We start from the raw sequence: 22,940 nt of genomic DNA, 5'->3' as shown, positions 1-22,940 counted from the left end.
AATCAAGAATTACCGAATCACGTTTTGTAAACTTCCGGTTTATGAATGAAACGGATTTCGAGCTCGAACGGAATTCGCAAAACAAAACCGAACTCGACTGAAATGCGGATAAGAAACCGAACCCGATCTAAATTGATACGAATGAAATTATATAAACACTACTGTAAACAATAAATAATATGTACAATGCAAAGGTAATGGGATTTTGGGTAATAGGGTGTTTGGGATAAACTACCAGACAATTACAAAATCACTGATAACACTGAAGCAACAATGACCTCACAAAATATCACGACAAACTCAGATCAACTGACTTGAATACGACCAATATAACTAGTAAATTCAACTGTTGTAGTCTTACTGTCTTGTCTGTAAAATGTCAGATGAAAGATATAGCAATTAGCTACTAATTAATACTGGGAATGGAATGTGGGAAATATGTGCACTGTTAATTACACAACTTACCCATGCTCTCACTCTCACTGTAGTTCTTCTTACATTTTAAAGTTCTAATACCAATATGTGCACAACAAAAAAATGATAACAAACCCAGTTATGACGGACAGAACAGACAGACAATGATCAACTTTGATCTATAAAAATATTACTAGCTAGCTAAATGTAGGCCTATTCAAAAAAATTTACACCACTGATCGATCGTGAATATTAAATTCTTTACAAAGAAAAAAATATATATATTTACATATTCAACTCTTACGGTGCACCAAGTTCTAAAATCTACAGTTTATTAACATGCATGTAACTCACCAGCTGGTAAAGATAAATATCACAGATTAAATTATTGCATGCAGCCTCAAATGCACTACACCGGTGTCACTGATGATCCTTCAGAATGTCACTTGTTAGGCGCGGATCAAAGTTTGTAACTTGGGTGGATAAACACAGTCATCACAGATAAGTTTATGCGTCACTGACGGCTTGACGATCTCCATGGATCCGTAAACGTACCACACACCATACACTCGTCTCCAGTCTGCACTCAAAGCCACTGTGTCCCAACGTGGGCGCCAAAATGTAACAGGGGTATCACTATGGAAGTATATAACACAACACTCCTGTCAGGGTTCATCAGATTTATTGCACAGTGGAGTGATTATATATATATTGTGTTGTAATATGTAAGCCCTGTAAATATCATAAAAACAACAATAAATATAATGTAAATAATTATCACACACAATGTTCATTATTTCACATGAAGATAATTATTGAATTATCATCGTTTATATTTACATTGTCATCAAAGGGAGATAACTCTCGAATATATAAATCTTTACATATTAATTACTCCCATAATATTCATAAAAAAATATATTCCAGATTAAAAACATATAAATCTAAATCTCACCATTCTATGGGAATAGGCTTTCCCACAAATTGTTAATGTAGAAGTATCTACATGAATGGTGATCTGTAATTTAATACAATTTATTTAAAAATATTATCCCTTTAAAAATATATATCAATTGCTCACTTTGAACAATGTCATCAAATATATCTTTGATCATCATAAAAACATATAATCTGATTAACATCAAATTACTTCTGTTAAATACTTAATATTGATCTTGTAATCAATAATAAATATACATCATAAAATAACTTTCTTTCAAATTCATTCATTCACTTTAGTAAGTGCAAATGGAAATAACTTTTGCATACTATAGGATGAACATTTAAAATATGAAATAATATTAGTAACTTACCAAAAATGGAAATCTGTCCAAAGTCAAAAATGTCTTTTATGAATATATATATATAGAATGGTCTTAATAAAGCGGGAAAACTCCAACCCAGTCAATAAAACCAATAGAATCAGAACTTTCAAATCAATAACCAATAAAAACCAAAATAACAATGACCACTTCCAAAACATCTGACCAATGCCCTTAGGTATATATATAAGTATGTACAGGTAAGGGAGAACTAAGGGGTGGATCTAGGTTTTGAATAACAAATTTAAATAAAAGTTAAAACATATATGCTGGCAAGTTCTGTTACTTTATTTTTGTACAAATCCAACACTATTACAAAAAGGTAAAACTTACCTTTTAGGGAACTGTCATTATTTCCAAATATTATATATAATTAAGTCAGCAGCAATATGTCTTCTCCATTTGAAATCTAAATCTAAATCTTGAGCTAAAACTGAATAAAACTCAGTACCCCACAATGACCAAACTTTAAACCAATGAAATCTATCCATTTCAAATTCTGACCAATAGATGTATGTGTGGTCATGTAAAAGTACAGGTGTGGATCCAAAATGTGTAAAGCTATGTCACTAAATACCCAATCATGTTAGTAAAGAATGGAAAGAATGAAACTTTAATAGAAATCTTATCATTTACGCATTTATGACATGTTTAATAGTTTATTTAGTTTATCAAGTTTATATTTTATATTTATTTTATATCATTTAAAATCATTTCACTTTTATTATTTTTATAAAAGTACTTCTACTAGACATTTTCCATAGGATCCGTGGAATTCAATAACAGATTCCGTGGAATTCCAAGGAAAAGTCCCCATCTCTAGATGAAAGAGAAAATATAAGTACTATGTGATATACCCTCAGATATTAACTCAGACAGAGTAAAAGGAAAACCTATATATATCCCTTGTAAGAACCTGATCATACACGTTACATAGGAAATATCTTTGAAATCTTCTTCTCAAGAACAACTAAGCCATTAATAGTCATTTATATACAGAAGCAACCTTAGGTTTTGTTCAATTTATGACCTCCCAGGGGTTTGGGGCACAACAGAGGGTCAAAGTTTTGCATAAGAATATATAGGAATCATCTTGAAAAAATCTGATGCTCAAGAACAGCAAAGTCATGATTATTCATATTATTATAGGAGCATTCACAGGTAGTGTAGATTCATATTTGTTCAAATTTACGGTGCGAAGGGTGGGGCCACAATGACCAATCAGATTTCCAAAGGAATACATAGGGAAAAAAATTCTTTTGTTTAACAACAGCAAAGCCATGATAAGTAATATTGATATAAGCATGCTGAGGTAGTGTAAATTTAAGTCCCCCCTTAAAACTTTTCAAAATACTGAACTGATTTCTGCTTCTTCCTAGGCAGTGTGCTCAGGCGAGCGATGTGGCCCATGGACCTCTTGTCTATTAACAATAGTTACTTTCATTCATATGTCGATTCGATATATCCCAGTGAAAGTGAAATAAAAGACACCTGAGAATCTGACACATCTGTTTCATATTTTGGTACTTTACAAGAAAAAGACGTTAATGTTAACCGAACAACAAAACTTTATGACAAACGCGATGACTTCAACTTTTCTATCGTCAACTTATTTATGTAACAATATACTAGTACCCTTATCAACTTCATATGGGTTTCATGTCTCCCAGTTGATTCGATACGCCAGAGCATGCTCTGCGTACGATCAATTTTTGAAACGAGCAATCAACTAACCAATAAGTTGATGAAATAAGGTTATCAACAGCCTCGTTTGAAGTCATCATTTCAAGTGCTATGGTCAATACAATGATCTTATAAGCAAGTGCAGTCTATCATTAGGTCAAATGTTGACTGACTTTTTCATACTAACTGTAAGGCCATTTTTACATACTGAATGTCCACGGAATTTCTCGTTTACCCGATCAAAACAAAGAGCATACGGCATGTGTGATCGGTCGACATGGGATGCTTAACCGTCCATGGAATTTGATCCTTTTTCTGATGTTTTTGGAGGTCCGTGTTTGCTCTTCTCCCGATTTGTATTGTTTAATGGACTATTAGCTTGATTGATTCATTGATTGATTGTGAGTTGTTTTACGTCCTGTTCGAGAATTTTTCACTCATAATAGAGACATCACCAGATATCAGTGAAGAGCTTCAGATTTAGATCTTTAGTCGGCACTCGGGGCCATTGAGCAGTGAGAGTTCTTCATCGTGCCAACGCCTACCAGAACATGGGGCCTCGGTTTTTTAAGTTCTCATCCAACTTTAACTAAGCTACGATGAAGGTAACTATGATTAATTGATTGTGTGTTGTTTTACGTCCCATTCGAGAATTTTTCACTCATAAAGAGACGTCACCATATTCCGGAGAAGGGCTTCAAATTTTGACCTTTACTCGGCACTCAGGGTTATTGAGCAGTGATGGATCTTTATCGTGCCAACGCCTGTCGTGACACGGGGCCTCGGTTTTTAAGGTCTCATCCGAAAAACCCGCAACTTTCACTTCAAAGTGCCGAGCGCATGGCGAAGGAACAGTTGCTACCCATTTTTTATCGACTTAGGTCAGTCGCGGCTGAGATTCGAACTCACAAGCTCCCGATCACGGAGCGAGTGCTCTACCAACTGAGCTACCGTGAACGGTGAAGGTAACTATGAGCATGGATACTGTTCGTAATCTACATACTTCATAAAACTTTGCCTTTTTGTGGTACACAAGTATTTTGATATTTGGTAGAACCATACGACTTATTTATTAAAACACAACATTTAATTTTATGACAGAGAGTGACAAATATGATTTATTTCAAGAAATGTATATGTACGTGCAATATGTGAGAAGGTAATGACAACACAAGATAAAATGAAACAAGATCGAAGTGTATTATAAGTCATACAGTAAATAAGTTTGTGATCTGATACAGAGTTATCTACGATGTGAAATGGAAATCCGTTTTGGAAAAGGCGTTTGAAGCATCTAATTTAGCTGTTTATTATTACATCAATCCCATTTTATCACAAGATTTTGTATCAAAATTCAGAGTAATGATGGAGATCCGAAATTTCCGTTTCTGGATTATACTCCAAATTTAATTATTTTTTTAATTTGATCTTATTAACGTTTTTGGCAATGATACTGATTCACGTAAAGACAATGATTAATTTCTTATGCATGATCCATTTTACTTATAAAACATATAGATTAGCATAACAATCGAAATCATTATTTAATCTTAATTTTATCAAAAGTGCATTAGAAAAAAGAATAAGGTGTATTGCCAACTCAAAAAATTACTGACGAAAAAGTCAAACTTTGGACAGAAACTGCAAAATAGGGTAACCAAAATCCCTATATGGAGTGTTAGCTCATACTTGATGCAATTATTAAGGGGGGATACATTTTAGTACATAGTAGGACTGGGATTTTAAGATTTATGTAGAAAGTTTAAATTTATTTTGAATTACTTATTATAAGAAGGTGATCCATTAGCAATGAGCTAATTTACAAGTAACTAATTAAAGCTGAACACCACTGGTAAATAGACATGCGCCATATTCTGTTATACTACTAGTATCTGTAATATCAGCATGCGCCATATTCTATTATACTATCTACGATATCAGCACTGGGGTATACCCTTCACATTCATTGCACCTGACTGCTTTATTGTCGCCGGTATCGGCCTGGAATGGATTACTCTCTTCTATCATATAATTTGCAAATTGCATTAAGATGAAAAATATGTGTAAAGAAATGTATTTGGGGATGGCAGTTTTGTATTCAGAAAACTTTTTTGTTAGAGCATTGAAGGAAAAAAAGTGCTTTATTTATTTCTTTTTTAAATTTCCTGTTGATGCATTGAAATATTGATAAAATATAGCAGAATGATTTCTTAGCCATATGCTCATGAATGAGCGCATTGTTGTCTGCGCCAAAGCCGCTAAAATATGAAGCCCGCTTTTTAAAGCACACATACAGTATTTTCTACAGTAGTTATTCATTTATTTCACTGTTTTTGTGTGAACATAAGAAATGCACACGCACTCAGCTGAAATAAAAAAAATCATATTCGTTCTATCAGAACACGACATATTTTGATTTTCCTTGCTTATCTGCTATTTGGGGTTCAATTTAAAACAACTGCTGTACAGAGGCCCATTTAGCACGACAAACATTTTTTGAATTGCACTTAAAGAATTCTCAAATTTGCTAAAACCAATAGAACATTTCTTAGTTTGTTATCAAGAATTTTATCTGTTAAAACACATTTGCTAGAGCTACATGAAAAAAAAAGTCTACTAAAGCATGTCTATGTGAAGTACACTTCAATAACACTCGTACACCAAAACGAAAACATTATGTTTACATTTTACCTCTTTAAAAACAGCAAAACTGGACTTGGTATTTGTATTTCTTGCTGCCCTTAATCTATAATTTTTTTATATCTCGCTCGTCCCATTGTGTCATTGTGACTTCACTTTAAAACGGGTTTCTCCGTGTTTATTTCTTCGCGTGACTAGATATGAAAATGGAACATAATATATGAAAATCTGGAGATAGTAAGTATGGGCAGTTCTTATCTCTGCAAGCATGCAGTTCATTCGAGAACAGGTGTCAGCATGTTCATAACTGACACAACACTTGTAAGCTACTTAGCAAACTGAATTTCTGCCGAAATATCCCAAAGGATGAATGACGAATTCAGTATTATACAACATACAAAATCACTTATAATTCAATACATTGTTGTTAAATTATTTTTCTTACATTATCCCTATTCCATTTCAAAATGTTACTCCAGAGAAAGACTTCTGAAAAGGTAGTTGTTAGTAAATGTTGAATAATTAAATTCCCAAACTTAAAATAAGCATAAAAATACACGTTTTAAATATAATTTCACATAATGTTATCAACTGTTTTTACTTTTTTGTCGATAGGAATTTTTTAAAAATTGTTATTAAAAGATCCCCGTATTCAATGATATCGTTTTCATTCATCCGACTTTTTTTGTGATGAAAGTTGAAAAGATGTATCCCTTTTAAAGGAAGTGTTATAATCAGATATAAAAATTGTATATGAAATGGCTTACATGTAAAATGCGCAAAACAATTATCTAATAATAAAATGAATATGTACGAGTTGATCTATATCAACTCGAATTACTATTGACAACACATTTAGCAATCCAGTCAATCCAATTAAGTTTAATATATCGTACCTATACTGGATTCCTAAACTTCATAAAAATCCTCAAAAACGAAGATATATTGTAGACTCCAGTAAATGTTCAACCAGGCTCTTATCCTTAATCCATACCAAAATATTAAATGGTGTGAAGAGAAGACTTCCGATGCATTATGTTACAACATATTCAGATAGTGGTATAAATCAAAATGTGGATTCTAAAAGAAAATCCAGAGAACCTCTGAAAAGCTTAAAATCTCAAAACTATTCAAACATCAATGTCATCAGAACATATTTTTTTCTATGCTTAATACAACCATTCTTCATGACAAATTAAAGAGCAGGCTTTTTCACATCATGGACAAATGCTTTCAGAATAAAACTGGACCCAATAAGCTTTCATATATTGATAATTCTTCTTCATCTAAAATTTATCTTGTTAAAAATTATTCAGATTTTACATACTCTGAAGTTGATATTCCAAAGATACTGGCTTTCCTCATTGACAATATCAATGTAGTCTTTGGAAACCAGGTTTTCAAACAATCTATTAGAATTTCCTAATTGTGCTAATTGTGCTCCTTCCTTAGCCGACATGATTTTAATTTACCCCAATTAACTCAAGATAAAAGACACTACAGAGCCTGTCACATCTGTTACTTTTCTGCATGTTTTACTGATTACAGATAATATAGGCCAACTAGTAACTTAATTTTACTACAAAGTTATGACCTTAGATTTTCTATCGTAAATTTCCTTATTTATTTATCGTGATATTCATACATCACTTGCATATGGAGTAAATGTTTCCCAACTGATTCGATATGCAAGAGCTTGCTCTAATTACGAACAATTAAAGTTAACGGATCATAATTGTTCGAATCAAAGGGAAGGTCTTGTTACAAGGGATACACATGTGAAATATTAAGACGTACTTAAGTTCTGGGTGTAGTAAATCTGAAGAAGATTGAGACAACTGGCTCTTATCTATCAATAGCAACCTAGGGGAGAAACACAGTGCAAGTAGTACCTAATACCCAGTCCCCATCTCTAGATGAAAGAGAAAATATAAGTACTATGTGATATACCCTCAGATATAGCTGTCCAATCATTAACTCAGACAGAGTAAAAGGAAAACCTATATATCCCTTGTAAGAACCTGATCATACACGTTACATAGGAAATATCTTTGAAATCTTCTTCTCAAGAACAACTTAGCCATTAATAGTCATTTATATACAGAAGCAACCTTAGGTTTTGTTCAATTTATGACCTCCCAGGGGTTTGGGGCTCAACAGAGGGTCAAAGTTTTGCATAAAAATATATAGGAATCATCTTGAAAATATCTGAAGCTCAAGAGCAGCAAAGTCATGATTAGTCATATTATTGTAGGAGCATCCACAGGTAGTGTAAATTCATATTTGTTCAAATTTACGGTGGGAAGGGTGGGGCCACAACGACCAATCAGATTTACATAGAAATACATAGGAAAAAAATCTTTAAAATTCTTCTGTTTGAGAACAGCAAAGCCATGATTAGTAATATTGATATAGAAACATGCTGAGGTAATGTAAATTTAAGTCCTTCTTAAAACTTTTCAAAATACCGAACCGATTTCTGCTTCTTCCTAGGCAGTGTGCTCAGGTGAGCGATGTGACCCATGGACTTCTTGTCTATTAACAATAGTTTTTTTCATTCATATGTTGATTCGATATATCCCAGTGAAAGTGAAATAAAAGATACCACAGAGTCTGACACATCTGTTTCATATCTGGGTACTTTACAATAAAAAGACGTTAATGTTAACCGAACAACAAAACTTTATGATAAACGTGATGACTTCAACTTTTCTATCGTCAACTTGTTTATGTAACGATATACTAGTACCCTTATCACCGTCATATGGTTTTATGTGTCCCACTTGATTCGATACGCCAGAGCATGCTTTACATACGATCAATTTTTAATCTATTAACCAACAAGTTGATGAAATAAGGTTATCAACAGCCTCGTTTGAAGTCATCATTCCAAGTGCTATGGTCAATACAATGATCTTATAAGCAAATGCAGTATATCATTATGTCTAATACTGACTGACGTTTTTCATACTAACTGTAAGTCCATTTTTTACACACTGAATTTCTACGGAATTTCTCGTTTACCCGATCAAGACAAGGAGCATTTATTTAAACACAACATTTAATTTTATGACAGATATTGAACAAATTTGATTTATTTCAAGAAATATACATGTACATGCAATATGTGAGAAGGTACTGACAACACAAGATAGAATGAAACAAGATCGAAGTGTATTATCAGTTATACAGTAAGTAAGTTTGTGATCTAATACAGTGTCATCTAGGATGTGAAATGGAGATCCGTATTGGAAAAGCCGATTGAAGCATCTAATTTAGCTGTTTATTATTATCCCATTTTATCACAAGATTTTGTATCAAAATTCAGAGTAATGATGGAGATCCGAAATTGCCGTTTCTGGATTATACTTTATACTTCAAATTTAATTATTATTTTTTTTTTAATTTGATCTTATTAACGTTTTTGGCAATGATATTGATTGACGTAAAGACAATGATTAATTCCTTATGCATGATACATTTTACTTATAAAACAAATAGATAAGCATAGCAATTGAAATCATTATTTAATCTTAATTTTATCAAAAGTGCATTAGAAAAAAGAATAAGGTGTATTACAACCTCAAAAAGTACTGACGAGAAGCTCAAACTATGGACATAAACTGCAAAATAGGGTAATGAAAATCCCTATATGGAGTTTTAGCTCATACTTGATCAAGGACAAATGCTTTCAGAATAAAACTGGACCCCATAAGCTTTTATAAATTGATTCTTAATCATCTAAAATTAACGTTATTAAAAATTATTCAGATTTTACATACAAGTGCTCTGAAGTTGATATTCCAAAGATGCTGGCGTTCCTTTTTGACAATATCAATGTAGTCTTTGGAAACCAGGTTTTCAAACAATCTATTAGAATTTCCTAATTGTGCTAATTGTGCTGCTTCCTTAGCCGACATGATTTTGATTTATCCCAGTGAACTCAAAATAAAAGACATTACAGAGCCTGTCACATTTGTTACTTTTTTGCATGTTTAACTGCCTACAGATAATATAGGCCAACTAGTAACTTAATTTTACTACAACAGGGCTCTAATTGGCGACTAAATTAGTCGCCATGGCGCCTCATATTTTTGATTGGCGCCTAAAATTTTTCCATAAGTCGCCAAATTGGCGACCATTTTAAATTGACTTGGCGATCGTCGAATTCCGGAAATTTTCACATTTCTAACAATTTTTCTGAAAAAGCGAAAAGAAATTTAAAAGAAGAGGAAATTATTTTTAGCCATGGACATGTAGTATTTTCTTAGGCATGTCATTGGTCTCTATAATCTATTAAGGAGGCGGGGGGGGGGGGGGGTCAACAAATTAACCATCAGATATAACTTATTTTTTTTAGATATGAAATCTTAAGCTGTCAACTATCATTTGGCAAAGAAAAAATTCATACATTTTAGTTTTAAAATTTGTTCATTTTTGTATATCTTTATATGGAGCTCTTCTTCTAAAGGAGATCAATAAAGTCTAAAAATGGCCATAACCACCCAGTCCTCTTAACGTTTACAGTTGGCGCCTTAGAAAAATGGCCTGGCGACTAAAAATTTGCAATGGCGACTAAATTTTTTTGGTAGTGCGCCAGCTGGCGCCTAAATTTTAAAGGCCACTTACAGGCCTGTACAAACGTTATGACTCATGATTTTCTATCGTAAATTTCATTATTTATTTAAAATAATATTCAAAAATCATTTGCATATGGTGTAAATGTCTCCCAACTGATTTGATACGCAAGAGCTTGCTCTAATTACGAACAATTGTAATACCGAGGCAAGCTTATGACAATTTAGTTAAAATTTCAAGGAATTCAACAACATCTTTAAGGACAGTTTTTGCAAATTATACGGTCGTTTTAATGAAAAAAAAACAAACTATTCTTAGGTCGAATTCTTTCAGACATATTTCAAACAAATTGTCAGGTCTTTTCTTTTAGACTAAATTTGATTAAAAAGCGTTTGAAACTGTTTAAATGTCTGGCGAAAAAAGAAGATAGAGAATTCATATTTGAAATAAGCATTACCTATGACAGGTCGTTTTCGAATGCTATGACTTTTGATCCCCTGACCCTGATCTTAAAGTTTGTATCATGAATTTCGACCCCCTGACCTTGATCTTGAAGTTTGACCTACTTTTAAAATTTTTATCATTGGTTATAACTTCTGAATGATAGAAGATATAACATTCATATTTAAAATGTGCATTACCTGTGACAAGTCATTTTTAAACATACTATGACTTTTGTCCCTGTGTCCTTGACCTTGAAGTTTGACACTTTTCAAAGTGTTTAACATGTGTTATAAATTTTGAATGACAGAAGATAGGACGTTCCTATGTGACAAGTGCATTCACCTGTGTAAAGAAGTTTCTGAACGTAGTATGAAAATTGGCCCCATGACCTTGACCTTCAAGTCTGACTAATTTTCAAAAAAAATATCATTGCTGCCTACTTTTGAAGAACAAAGGTAGGGAGTTCATATTTGTCATGTGTATTTCATGGGACAAGATCTTTACAAAAGTACTATGATTTTTATCCCTATGACTTTGAAGTTTGACCTAAGTTTGCTGATAACTTTTGAATGAGAAAATATAGGGCATTTATATTTCAAAACCTTTCCAAATGTACTCTGGGTTTTGACATCATGACATTCAAGTTTAACCTACAGTCTTTATCTTTTTTTTTTTACATTGGTAAATACTTTTGAACAAGAGAAGATAGGGCTTTCAAATTACATGCATATTACCTACAACACCTCTCAGATAGATCTATTTATTTTTTACTTCATGACCTTGATCTATAAGTTTGAAGGACACACAACAAGACTGTAAACATATGTCATAAAATCATTGCATCCAAACCACTGACACCGAAAGCTAGGGACCACAATTATTTGAATTTGCTTTTTATCGCCACTCCTTCAAACCGTAATTAGTAGAGAAACCAAACCTTCAGAAACGTCTTTGAATCATTGAGAAGATTCTTCAATCTATTTAGTGTGAAATGATCTGACGACTCATAATGTGAATCATTGCTAAGTGTTCTTTGTGCTATCATCAAAGCTAAAAACTGTGTTTTGTTTGCTTAAAGTCCAATCGATAAATTGTCACTCATATTAAGACGCCACCACTTGCTGGTGGAGTGCTGGAAGCTTTTAACCTGTACTTGGCACTCAGGGCCTTGAGCAGTGAGGGATCTTTTATGTGGCACTGCGACACGGGACCTAGGTTTAAATGATCTAATCCGAAGAACCGGTCTCCACGCCCCGTCATTGAATACGAACCCACGACGTAAGAAACAAATCCTTACTCCGCAATATTTGAGCAAACGATCTGATCATTGCACAATTGGGCGACCCAAAAGCTTTTAAACCGTTAATTGAACAAACATGTGACAAATTGCAATGTAATCCTAGACATTTGAACTTAAGAACTGGTCCAAATCAAAATCAAGGAAATTGAAATTTCCTAAAATTTTATTTTTTACCCCAATTTTTAAAATAATAATCAATTCCTCACGATAAATCAAAATCTAGGCTTTTGATATCATCTTTAACTCCTTCTTCAATAAAAACGGAACTCGGAGATTTTCATATCTTGTGATTAATTATGAACAAAATTGTTAAAAATCAATTTGATTCTACACATAGAATACTCTGAAATTGATATTAAATGGAAGCTGGAGTTCTTCATAGACATACATACATGTAGTCTTTGGAGACCAGGTCTTCCAACAAACTGTTGGAATTCCTTTTTTTACACTCACTGCACTCCTTTTATGACCGATGTATTTTTATATTCCTTTGAAGTAGAATTTCTTGATATACTTCTAAATGAGAACACTAAAACACTTGCTATAGCCTTTAACGCGTTTAAACGTTTTATAAATTAACAGTAGGTACAAAATGCACCAGTAATTATGTGCCGACTCTGTATATCCACGTAACCTTAAGTCTCCAAAGACTATGTACATAGAAGTTGTCAATAATCATGAAGGACTCCAGCATCCATTGAATATCAAATTCAGAGTAATTATTCGTAGAATCAGAGTGGAATAAAGATACCGGAGAGTCTGTCACATCTGTTTCATATTTAGAAGATGTTTCTACTTGCTGCAGACGATAATAACCAACTTACAACTTAATTGTATGACAATTGAAATGACTTTAGTTTTCCATCGTCAACTTTCCTTATTTATGTAGTAATATTCCACTATCACCTGCACCTGGTGTTAACGTCTCCCAACTAATTTGATACTGAAGAGCGTGCTCTGAGCGCAGTTATTTAAAGGCTTCCAGGCTTCGGGGCCACCAACGCTGAGATTTTCTCAAATCTGAGATTTCTCAGAAAATTTGAGTTTTTCTCACCAAACTGTGCCACCAAACAAATATTTTCTCAAACTCAGACTAGTTTTTTTGAGTTTTTTCTCAAATCTGAGATTTTTTCTCAAGTCTGAGATTTTTCTCAAACATGCGTGCCACCAACATTGTTTCTGACTCAGCTGAGAAAAAAATTTGAGATTTCTCAGAAAATCTTGAAATTGATGTATACCAGTCTCAGACAAAATCTCACAGAATTATTTTTGGTAAAATAATCGCAAATGTTATGAGAGTGAACATTTTAATCCATGAATACACGAAATTAACATACAATCACAGAAATAATGTTCATTTCTCCCAAAACTTGATCCTCCTGTGAGGAGGGGGTGTCTTAATTATACACGTGTAAACCATTCTTATCATAATATTGTCCACGTATGGAATCAAGCACTTTAAACTTTACAAAAAGCATAAAAAATAAAGAATAAAAGGAATATAATTATATCAGTGGCACGTTATACATAACATTTATATCTTCATTCATATAGGAATTAATATAATTAATATAATTAATTAAATTCATATTTTAATGTGCTATTTGTGGTATGACATTTTTATTATATGTAATTCACAATGTTCTTGTATATCAGAAAAGGAAATATGACTAGATAAAATACAAATCCTCCTCGGCTCCGTCTTCGTTTTTTTCCCGTAGTTATATTTTACTGTTTATAAGTGTAAATTATACGCAAATATTAAAAGAAATCTATCTAAAATTTCATGTACAAATATTTCTGTTCTTTGAAAATAATATGTACATTTTGTAAATCACCATTTATTAATTACTGATGATATCAGTCTGTCTAATTTGGTTCTTAACTAAATCTATAAAATTCTTAATTGAGAATTTGGATCGAATTTATACTCTCAATGGATTATGCGTAAACTAAAATCCTTGACCGTTTATATTATTTATAAGAATATATTCGTCCTATGTCCATTCTGAGATACATAATTCACAAAAAGAACTGCATTTATTCAATTTTTTTTTAAACAAACAGTATTTATTTTAAATTGACAACTTACATTTTGAAAAAAAAAAGTATGAAGTTTGATCCTTTGTTTTTTAAAAAAAAAAAACTACATCGTTACCATGATTACGCAGTGAAACTTTTATTTACGATATGATATTAGAAATTAATCAGTTTCTCATTATCGATGAGCACATGCGAGATTGACTTGGGTTTCCAATGTAACGATGATTATTTGTCAAGTGGTGCTAAATTCGTTGTTTATTATTTATCTAAAAATAGAAAAAAAGACTTTCTGAGACATTTTGTCACAGGGGATCATAGAAAAATTGATGTGTTAGTTTGCCTCTTCCCTATTCATGCACTTAGTTCAAATTTTAGCCGGTTTTTCTTCCTTTCGGGGGGATGAACTGAAATTCCCCGACAATTAAACAGTTCGAGAAATTTCCGTGATAAATGATCCTGTAAAACTAAGTATATGTATGTTACCCGCTCATGTTCGCTGTTCATCTTATCACATTTATCCACACTTATGGAAAACTCACAAAATTTATTACAGCATGTGAGAAATTTAGCTATATATATATCGACTATCGAATTTTTTTTTGGATCTGCTAGAAAAAAAAAATCACTCAGGTTTATTCTAAATACAAATAGTCTCTAAAACTCAAATAATTTTTTTTTGCTATGGAGAGTTAAAAATAATACAGATATACCATGATATCTAACATATAACAAAAGAAAGAAAAATGTGTTTCATCAAAATGATTTATTTTAATCGGTCTGGGAAATGTAGAGATCCGCCTACCTGCTACACGTAACGTCACAATGGCGGAAGTGACGCCTCGGTGTATGTTTTTGTATGTTTATGTCGACAGACGAGCCAAGACTACAAAATTTGGATATTTTTTTGTGTTATTCTTCTGTTGGGATTATTTTACGTGGGTTCGATGAACATTTATTTTCGCAAATGTCGTAATGGAATTCTTTCTGTTGAATGACTCGAAACAGCAAATAAAAGATGAAGGAAGTGGGGGAATGTGTTTTTATCGCGATCTACACAAAAATATTGCATAAACAACTGAATAAAAGGTAAATTCAATCATTGAATCAACATATTAGTGCATTTTTCGAAAAAAGGTCGCATATAACAACGAAAATAAATCTAAGATTTTTCTCAAATCTCAGCTTACGTGAGACGAATCTCAGAAATGTTGGTGGCACGGTGCTTTAGGAAAATCTCAGCTGAGGCAGAAATCTAAGATTTGAGGCTGAGATTTGAGCTGAGATTTTTATTTGTTAGTGGCCCCGAAGCCAGGGCTTTAAAATGCATTCAAAGCATAGTATTGCGTCATAGTCATAGTAAAACTTGGGTTCAAACTATTTCACGAGAAGTTCAACTGACCGACACTTTTGAGGGTATTTTTACACTCAATATCGTAATTTGTATTGTAACAAAGCCGTGAAAATGTTTTCCAAGCACGATTCAGATATCAAAATTCTTTAACATATTTACACTCATAATAAATTCTATCTCTAACCAAGGGTATAAAACAGTATATTTCAAAACTACACTTTGAACACGCTGAATTTCAGTCAAGTTTAATTAAGTAAACTGTTTAAAATATTCGGACATAAAAGATTAAAAAATAAAATCAAGACACGTAAAGTTTGGAATAGCGGTCTGATATTTTAATGCAGTTCGAAATAAGGTTTATAACACTCTCCCCTTCATATAATGTAACAGCTCAAGTTTGAAGTGACTTGACGTCATTTTCTATTATGACGTCATATATTTTTAGTTCAGGGAAGAAGGCACAGATCTAGAGTGCCCTGCAATATTCTATTGAATGCCATAACCTATATAGCTACAAGTACAATTAATTTTTAAACCGATGTAGGCTAATGACAGATAATTTGCTGTTACAAGGATTTCAACAACCTGGTTTAAATTCAGGATTTTGTACATTCTATTCTTTCAATAACCTTGTTAACAATTTTAATTTAACCTAATATTGGGTCGTATTTTGGCTGACATGTTTCAAACCAATTGTTATGCATTTGTTTTATACTAAATTTTACTACGGATTATACCGTCTACCTAATCAATAGATAGGGCTCAAGGCGTACCTGATTCCACCTCAAGAATTTTCTGGACGTCTTTGCCTATGCCCTATTCAGCGATTTGTTTTGTTTGTATAGTTTTTCAATCGATCACTTTTCGTTATTGTCACCTTTTTTCATTCTTATAAAACAACAATGATACGCTCAAAAATTATATTAAAATGTCTTGTTTGCTAAGATATTATCATAAATTCATTATTTAGTATATATACATATTTAGGAAGGTTTTACCACTATTTACATTGGGATCTTAACTGTACATAAAGATAAGTAATCCATAAATCTGTCAATTGTACAATGTATGCTTTTCAATACAATATTTTATGTTTTCAGATGGGAGCACCGGAAGTTACAAATTTTGTTAAGAAACTGGAATCTCTTTGCGAATGTACAATATGTTTCTGTATTTAAGACGAAAATGCACATATTCCTCGAATGTTACCTTGCAATCACACATTTTGTACCGACTGTCTTTTGAAACTTTGCTCGCGACAAAAAATAATTTGTCCTCTGTGTAAACAAGTGCATGTTATAAACAAAGATATCCTGATTTTTCCAGAGGACAACATGAGACGTGAAATGCGAGATTTGGTAAATAACTTTGTTTCTCAAGTTTTTTGCAGTGATTGTCAGAAATATGAAAGCAGTTGTCATTTCTGTATTGATTGTAAGATTCGAGTTTGCTCTTTATGCTATGAAGAGAAAAGGAAAAAATGTGTGTCAAAAACACAACTTTGAAATAAGTAAAGATTCTTCATCTGTTGTTGATGATTTATCAGAAAAAAAATAATATATGCCTGTCAGTATATGCCCCGTAAAAGGGCATGAGAAAAACGAACTTAAATTCTACTGTACGAACAATACATGCTGCAAGCCTGTGTGTGCCACCTGCATTTCCGAGGGCCACATAAATCATACTTTTAAAACCGTACAAAATGAATACGAAAGTAGGAAAAAAATTGTGCACAACAAATATCTAAAAACAAAAGAAAAGTTAGAAAAGGCTAAGGAAATATTGTCAAAAATGTGTAAAAAGCGTTTGGATATGATAGATTTAGATAGAAGAAACAGGGAAAAATTGACAGCTACCATTAGCAAGGCAACTCGATCTATAAAATAATATGGACAAAGAGAAGAATTGAAGTCTTTTAAGACGCTATTTCGTAGTTTTTACCAAAGCGATATGACACAAGATGATTACCAATGTCTTAACATTTTGCTAAACGAGAAAAGACTGGCTGACGTAAAACGGGAAGAAAACATAAAAAGCGGCAACCGCTATATAAACAAATATATAGGAAAGAAGTAAATAGAAAGTTTTCTGAAGAGCTGATCCCCAAACTAAGCCAACTAAACAAAGATCGGGAATTTCTGAGTAACTTCATCGATAATGCTGAAGAATGTTGTTTGATTTCAAAGCAAACAATTACATCAGGCAATGAAGTAAATTTTTTGAATCAGGAAAATTCACTGGGAAAAATTTTGGACAGTTTCATGGAGATTAATATCGAACTAGATGTTACAACTCTAATGTGCAATGAAGATTTTAAAATGAATGAAGAATTTGAGTACATAAAATTAAGACTTGATCATTTGATGGAACAACAAGGTGAGTCAGTGAAGATTCTGGTAAATATATGACGTTCATTTTTTTTGTCTTGATGATTTTAAGGATATATTTTAATATATTTTTATTTAAAAGATACACGTTAAATATATTACCATTAAACAGCACTTTGAATTTATTCCTTGACACATTCTTTGTACATGAAATATGGAGAAAACGAACAGTATTTAAGCTCATAGTCAATTTAAACAATACAAATCTGAAGCAGAGCAACCATGGGTCTCCAAAAACATCAGGGATGGGATCAGGTGTCATGGAGGAGTAAGAATCCCATGTCGACCTGTCACATCCGACGTGTGCTACCTGTCATGATCGGATGGACGGGAAAATCCGTAGAAATTTCAGTGGGTAAATAATGATATATCCCTTAGAAAACATTTTTAATGCACGTGTATGCCTGCACTATAACTACTCAATATCTGATAATGATATTGCCCAAATACATGCATGCACATTGGGTAACCGGTTAACCGGTCGAAAAACGCGACTAGTCAATGATATTATATATTGACTTTCATTAGGTCTTGATAACGATTTCGGTTCTTTCTAACAATAAAAAAATTCTTAAGGTTAGAATTATAGACTAAAGTTGTTTTACATTTACATTTTTTCCAAATGTGTTCCTTTAAAAACATATAGTTTAAGATATTTCCCATTTTGTTGTGAACCTTATATTAAGTAGGTCCATTATCATTTTCGTGACTTTTGTCTCTTTTATTCCCAGTCGAAACTTCAAAATTGCAAATTAACTTTTTATTTCCCTGAGAATTCAAAACTTCCTTGTACCTTTACTTCAATGGTTCATTTATGTGAACATACTGATTGAAAAGAGCATTTATGACAATATTCTTCAGTGATAAACTACTCGTTTCTATCTGTGAAACAATCATGCTAACATGCTCTGAAGAAAGCAAATAATAACCTGTTCATCTAAAAACAATATCACATGGCATAATTAATTCCATATTTTAAGTAGGAGAAAGGCCAAAAAATTTACATTATGTGAGCGAAAGAACTAATAATAATATCTAGATCTTCTTTTACAGACTGAGTAGTTTTCGGCTTTTCTCATTTACATAGTTTTAGAAAAGTAATGCGAATCTAAAATGTAAATGATACACTATTGACAGATAAATCTAAAAAGAATTAACTGTGGTAAAATAAAGATGGTAATGCTTTTGAAAACTATATATTATCCTCAGCAAATCAGTCTCTACTCAAGATATTCATTTTTGAAGCTTTTGCTAAAATGCATGAAAATATACATGTTTATGCAGGAACACTTATGACCTTCCTTTTTTTTTTTTAGCAACATGGATATCTATTCTGAATCCATTCATATTGTCATTATATCTAATTTCTTACATACATGGCTATTTTTTAAAATGGAAATTTACTTTAGTTATACATCAACCACGTATACGTAATTGTTTTTTTATTTTAGGTGATGGAAACAATTCCAAACTACAGATTGTCAAACACACGTTTTCAGTTATCTTCTTAATTGTAATTTGTTTTGCATATTTATGGGAAGCATTGTAATTGATACTTTTATTATTTTATTAGTTTTTATTTTCCTCTCAGAAATGATGATAAACTAACTTAAATATTATAAATATAAAATAGGACACAAGGAGTATGAACAATTTACAAGTTTTTCACTTCTCAATTTAAAAGTTCAGAAAAATTTGAACTCTTAAGAATTGCATAAATTTAAATGGTTTGTTTTTTCCAGTTAACCTTTTAACATTATACTTGTAAATTGGTTGAATCTGATTCGTCAAGAATCATTTGTAAAAAGAAAACCCTCTGAACGACGAATCCACGAAATCCAGCGTGAAAGAACGTAGCAACAGTTAACATTTCTTGACGACAGGCTTGAGACCTAAATACTTAAGATGGTGCGACTACTCCTTGGAACGAAATTTTTCAATGTTACCCCCAATTACATGCAATTTTTCTAGTATAATGAATGTTTTACACAAATGCATGTAACGATGAATCGTGCACAAATAAATTTCGTCCAGTAAGTATTTTATTAGAAAATCGCTATCATCTGTCGTCAAGTAATATTGACTGTTGCTACGTTCTTTCACGTTGGAGGAGGTGCATTCGTCGTTCAGATGGTAATGGTGTTTTTATTAAATGTTTCTTGTTACTTGTAATGTATTTAGCTCTCAAGTCTTTGTAAATAAGACATCAAACCAAAATGAAAGTGATATTCTATGCTGGTTTTACAGTGTTGACAGGATCTTTTCCTTTACAGTGTTTTAATAGCAATATTGTGTGAAGACATTCATATTGTTTTTATTAAGTTGGTAGTATTGACTTTTTGACCAATAATATTGTAAGGTTGGATGATCATCAATAAGTTTGTAAAAAAAAAAAAATACATTTTAGTTAATAATTGATTTCAAATATAAATATGATAAGATTTTTATGAAATTATTTGAAAACAGGGAAATGTTTATCACATAATATTTTGTCTCGACTTAAAACACATGAGAAAGACGTAAAGAATGATTACTTTCTTGAACAGTGCTCCTGATCTGTGAGATTTCTTCATAGGAAAAGGACCTCCTAAAACAACGGAACATTTTGAAAATATTTTAAGCAACATAGTTTTTAAGGTTCTTCACATCTTAAATAGATAAATGATTTAAATGTACCGGTGATAACTATTTTTTCTATTCTATTAAAAGACGCGGCTTAAAAATTGCAAAGGACACAGAAACAAAATTTAGTTCTGTTATTTAGATTTACTAATTGCTTACATATCACAACTAATTAAACTTGAATATTTATAACGTCTGGGTTTTTTTAAAAAAAATATTTTAGATGGGTATGCTTTTCAAAAAAGAAAAATAATTTTAAGAACGTTTATCATAGTAAATATTTTACTACAATTTACTAGAAAATTCTACTTGATTTGACTTAACTAGAATACGATTAATTTACGATAAAACATCGCACATTTTTTTTGTTCAAATTAGAACCTTATTGTCTCTAATTTCACATTTATTATCCTAAATTTGACTGCTTAAGTAAGATTTTCAATATTACAAAAATGGCATTTAAAACTAAATAAAATGAATTTTGTAGAAAAACAATTACGATTCCCTCTTGCAAAAACTGTAGAACTTTAATTTACAATATATATAGAATAACATTTGAATTATTTGATATAATAAAATTAGCTTAAGTTTACCGTAGTATATTTCTTAGGATGTACCTATCATAAAATTGAAATTTTTTACTATTATGTGAATTATGTGATTTTTCCTTATTTATAAATTGAGGTTTAAGACTTTCCCTTATTTATGAATGAAAATAGTAGATCATAATTAAGAAAATATGAGTGATTGACTTCAACACAATATGATCCGGAGAGAGAAAAAAAGATCTCGAGGCAAAGGTTGAAGTCATCCTACCAATATGGTGTCAATATGCTTATCCACTGGAAAACCTAGAGGTGACATGGGATAATGCTTTCTTTTTCCCCAGACCAGGTATTATTTCTTTAAATCAACAAAATATTTTTTTAGAGGACACCATTCACTGCTTTGACAGAGTTTTATTCTTTTTTTTATTTACAGACTGTGCACTCAGTAAGATTTTAGTCTATTTTTTTTTATTTTAGTCCTCGGGTTTCTTGGAAAAGGGTGATATATTAAAGTTTATAAAATGGAACACTCTCTTGGGAGGACAGAGTTACATTATTATTATAATTCTCGGACAAGTGAGGGACCCCCCCCCCCCCCCCCCCACACACACACTTCGTAAATGTGTTCACAGTGTATAGTGGTTTTAATCATACAATATAAACGAAACGTAATTATCAATAATCAAGACTTCCAAAAAAAATATTCATTTTATCTAAATTATGTTTGAACACTTTCCCTTAACTGAAAAGTCCGCAGTCCGCAGTCTGCTGTCGGGTGTCTGAGATTTCGAAAATGTTTACTACTCAAGATGGTACGCCTAGTTCTGGGGATGAAAATTTTCAATGTTTTTTCCCCAATCACATGCAGTATATTTTTTTTATATTATAATGAAGTTCTTTCACGTTGGATGAGGTGCATTCGTCGCTTAGATGGTAATAGTGTTTTCATCAAATGTTTCTTGTTACTTGTAATGTATTTAGCTCTCAAGGCTTTGTCAATAAGACATCAAACCAAAGTGATGTTCTATGCTGGTTTTACAGTGTTGACAGGATCTTTTTCTTTACAGTGTTTTAATAGCAAGATTGTGTGAAGATATTCATATTGTTTTTATTAAGTTGGTAGTATTGATTTTTAACAAATAATACTGTGAGTTTTGATGATCAACAATAAGTTTGTAAAAAAAAATACATTTTAGTTAGCAATTGATTTCAGCTATAAATCTGATAATGATCCAAACAGTCTCAATAAAAACTGCTTCAAAATATCTTCTTGAGAGATATATTATAACAACTTTCCATACTTTTGAAATTTAAGCGTTATTTTTCTGATTTCTTTCCTCTATAAAGCAAATCGTGTTCCTTAGATCAAATTTTATCGACATGACCTTTGAGTATAAATTTCATAACATCGACAGTTCTAAATGAAGTACCGTCCAGTAAAACAAAATATATGTGATTTTATGTGTAGCAGTCCATCAATACAGCGTGTATAATGCTGATATTCAAACCGAACTTATGAGTCATATACATGTAGAATTATGCAATGAGAAAATAAACTGCCGATTTACAAAATTATTTGTAACAGATGCATTGTTTTGAGTGATGTCA

This window comes from Saccostrea echinata, unplaced genomic scaffold (assembly GCF_033153115.1).
Source record: "Saccostrea echinata isolate AGI-Se365-2 ecotype Australia unplaced genomic scaffold, CSIRO_AGI_Sech_v1 ptg000081l, whole genome shotgun sequence".
Taxonomy (NCBI): Eukaryota; Metazoa; Mollusca; class Bivalvia; order Ostreida; family Ostreidae; genus Saccostrea; species Saccostrea echinata.
This window is presented reverse-complemented; position numbering follows the sequence as displayed.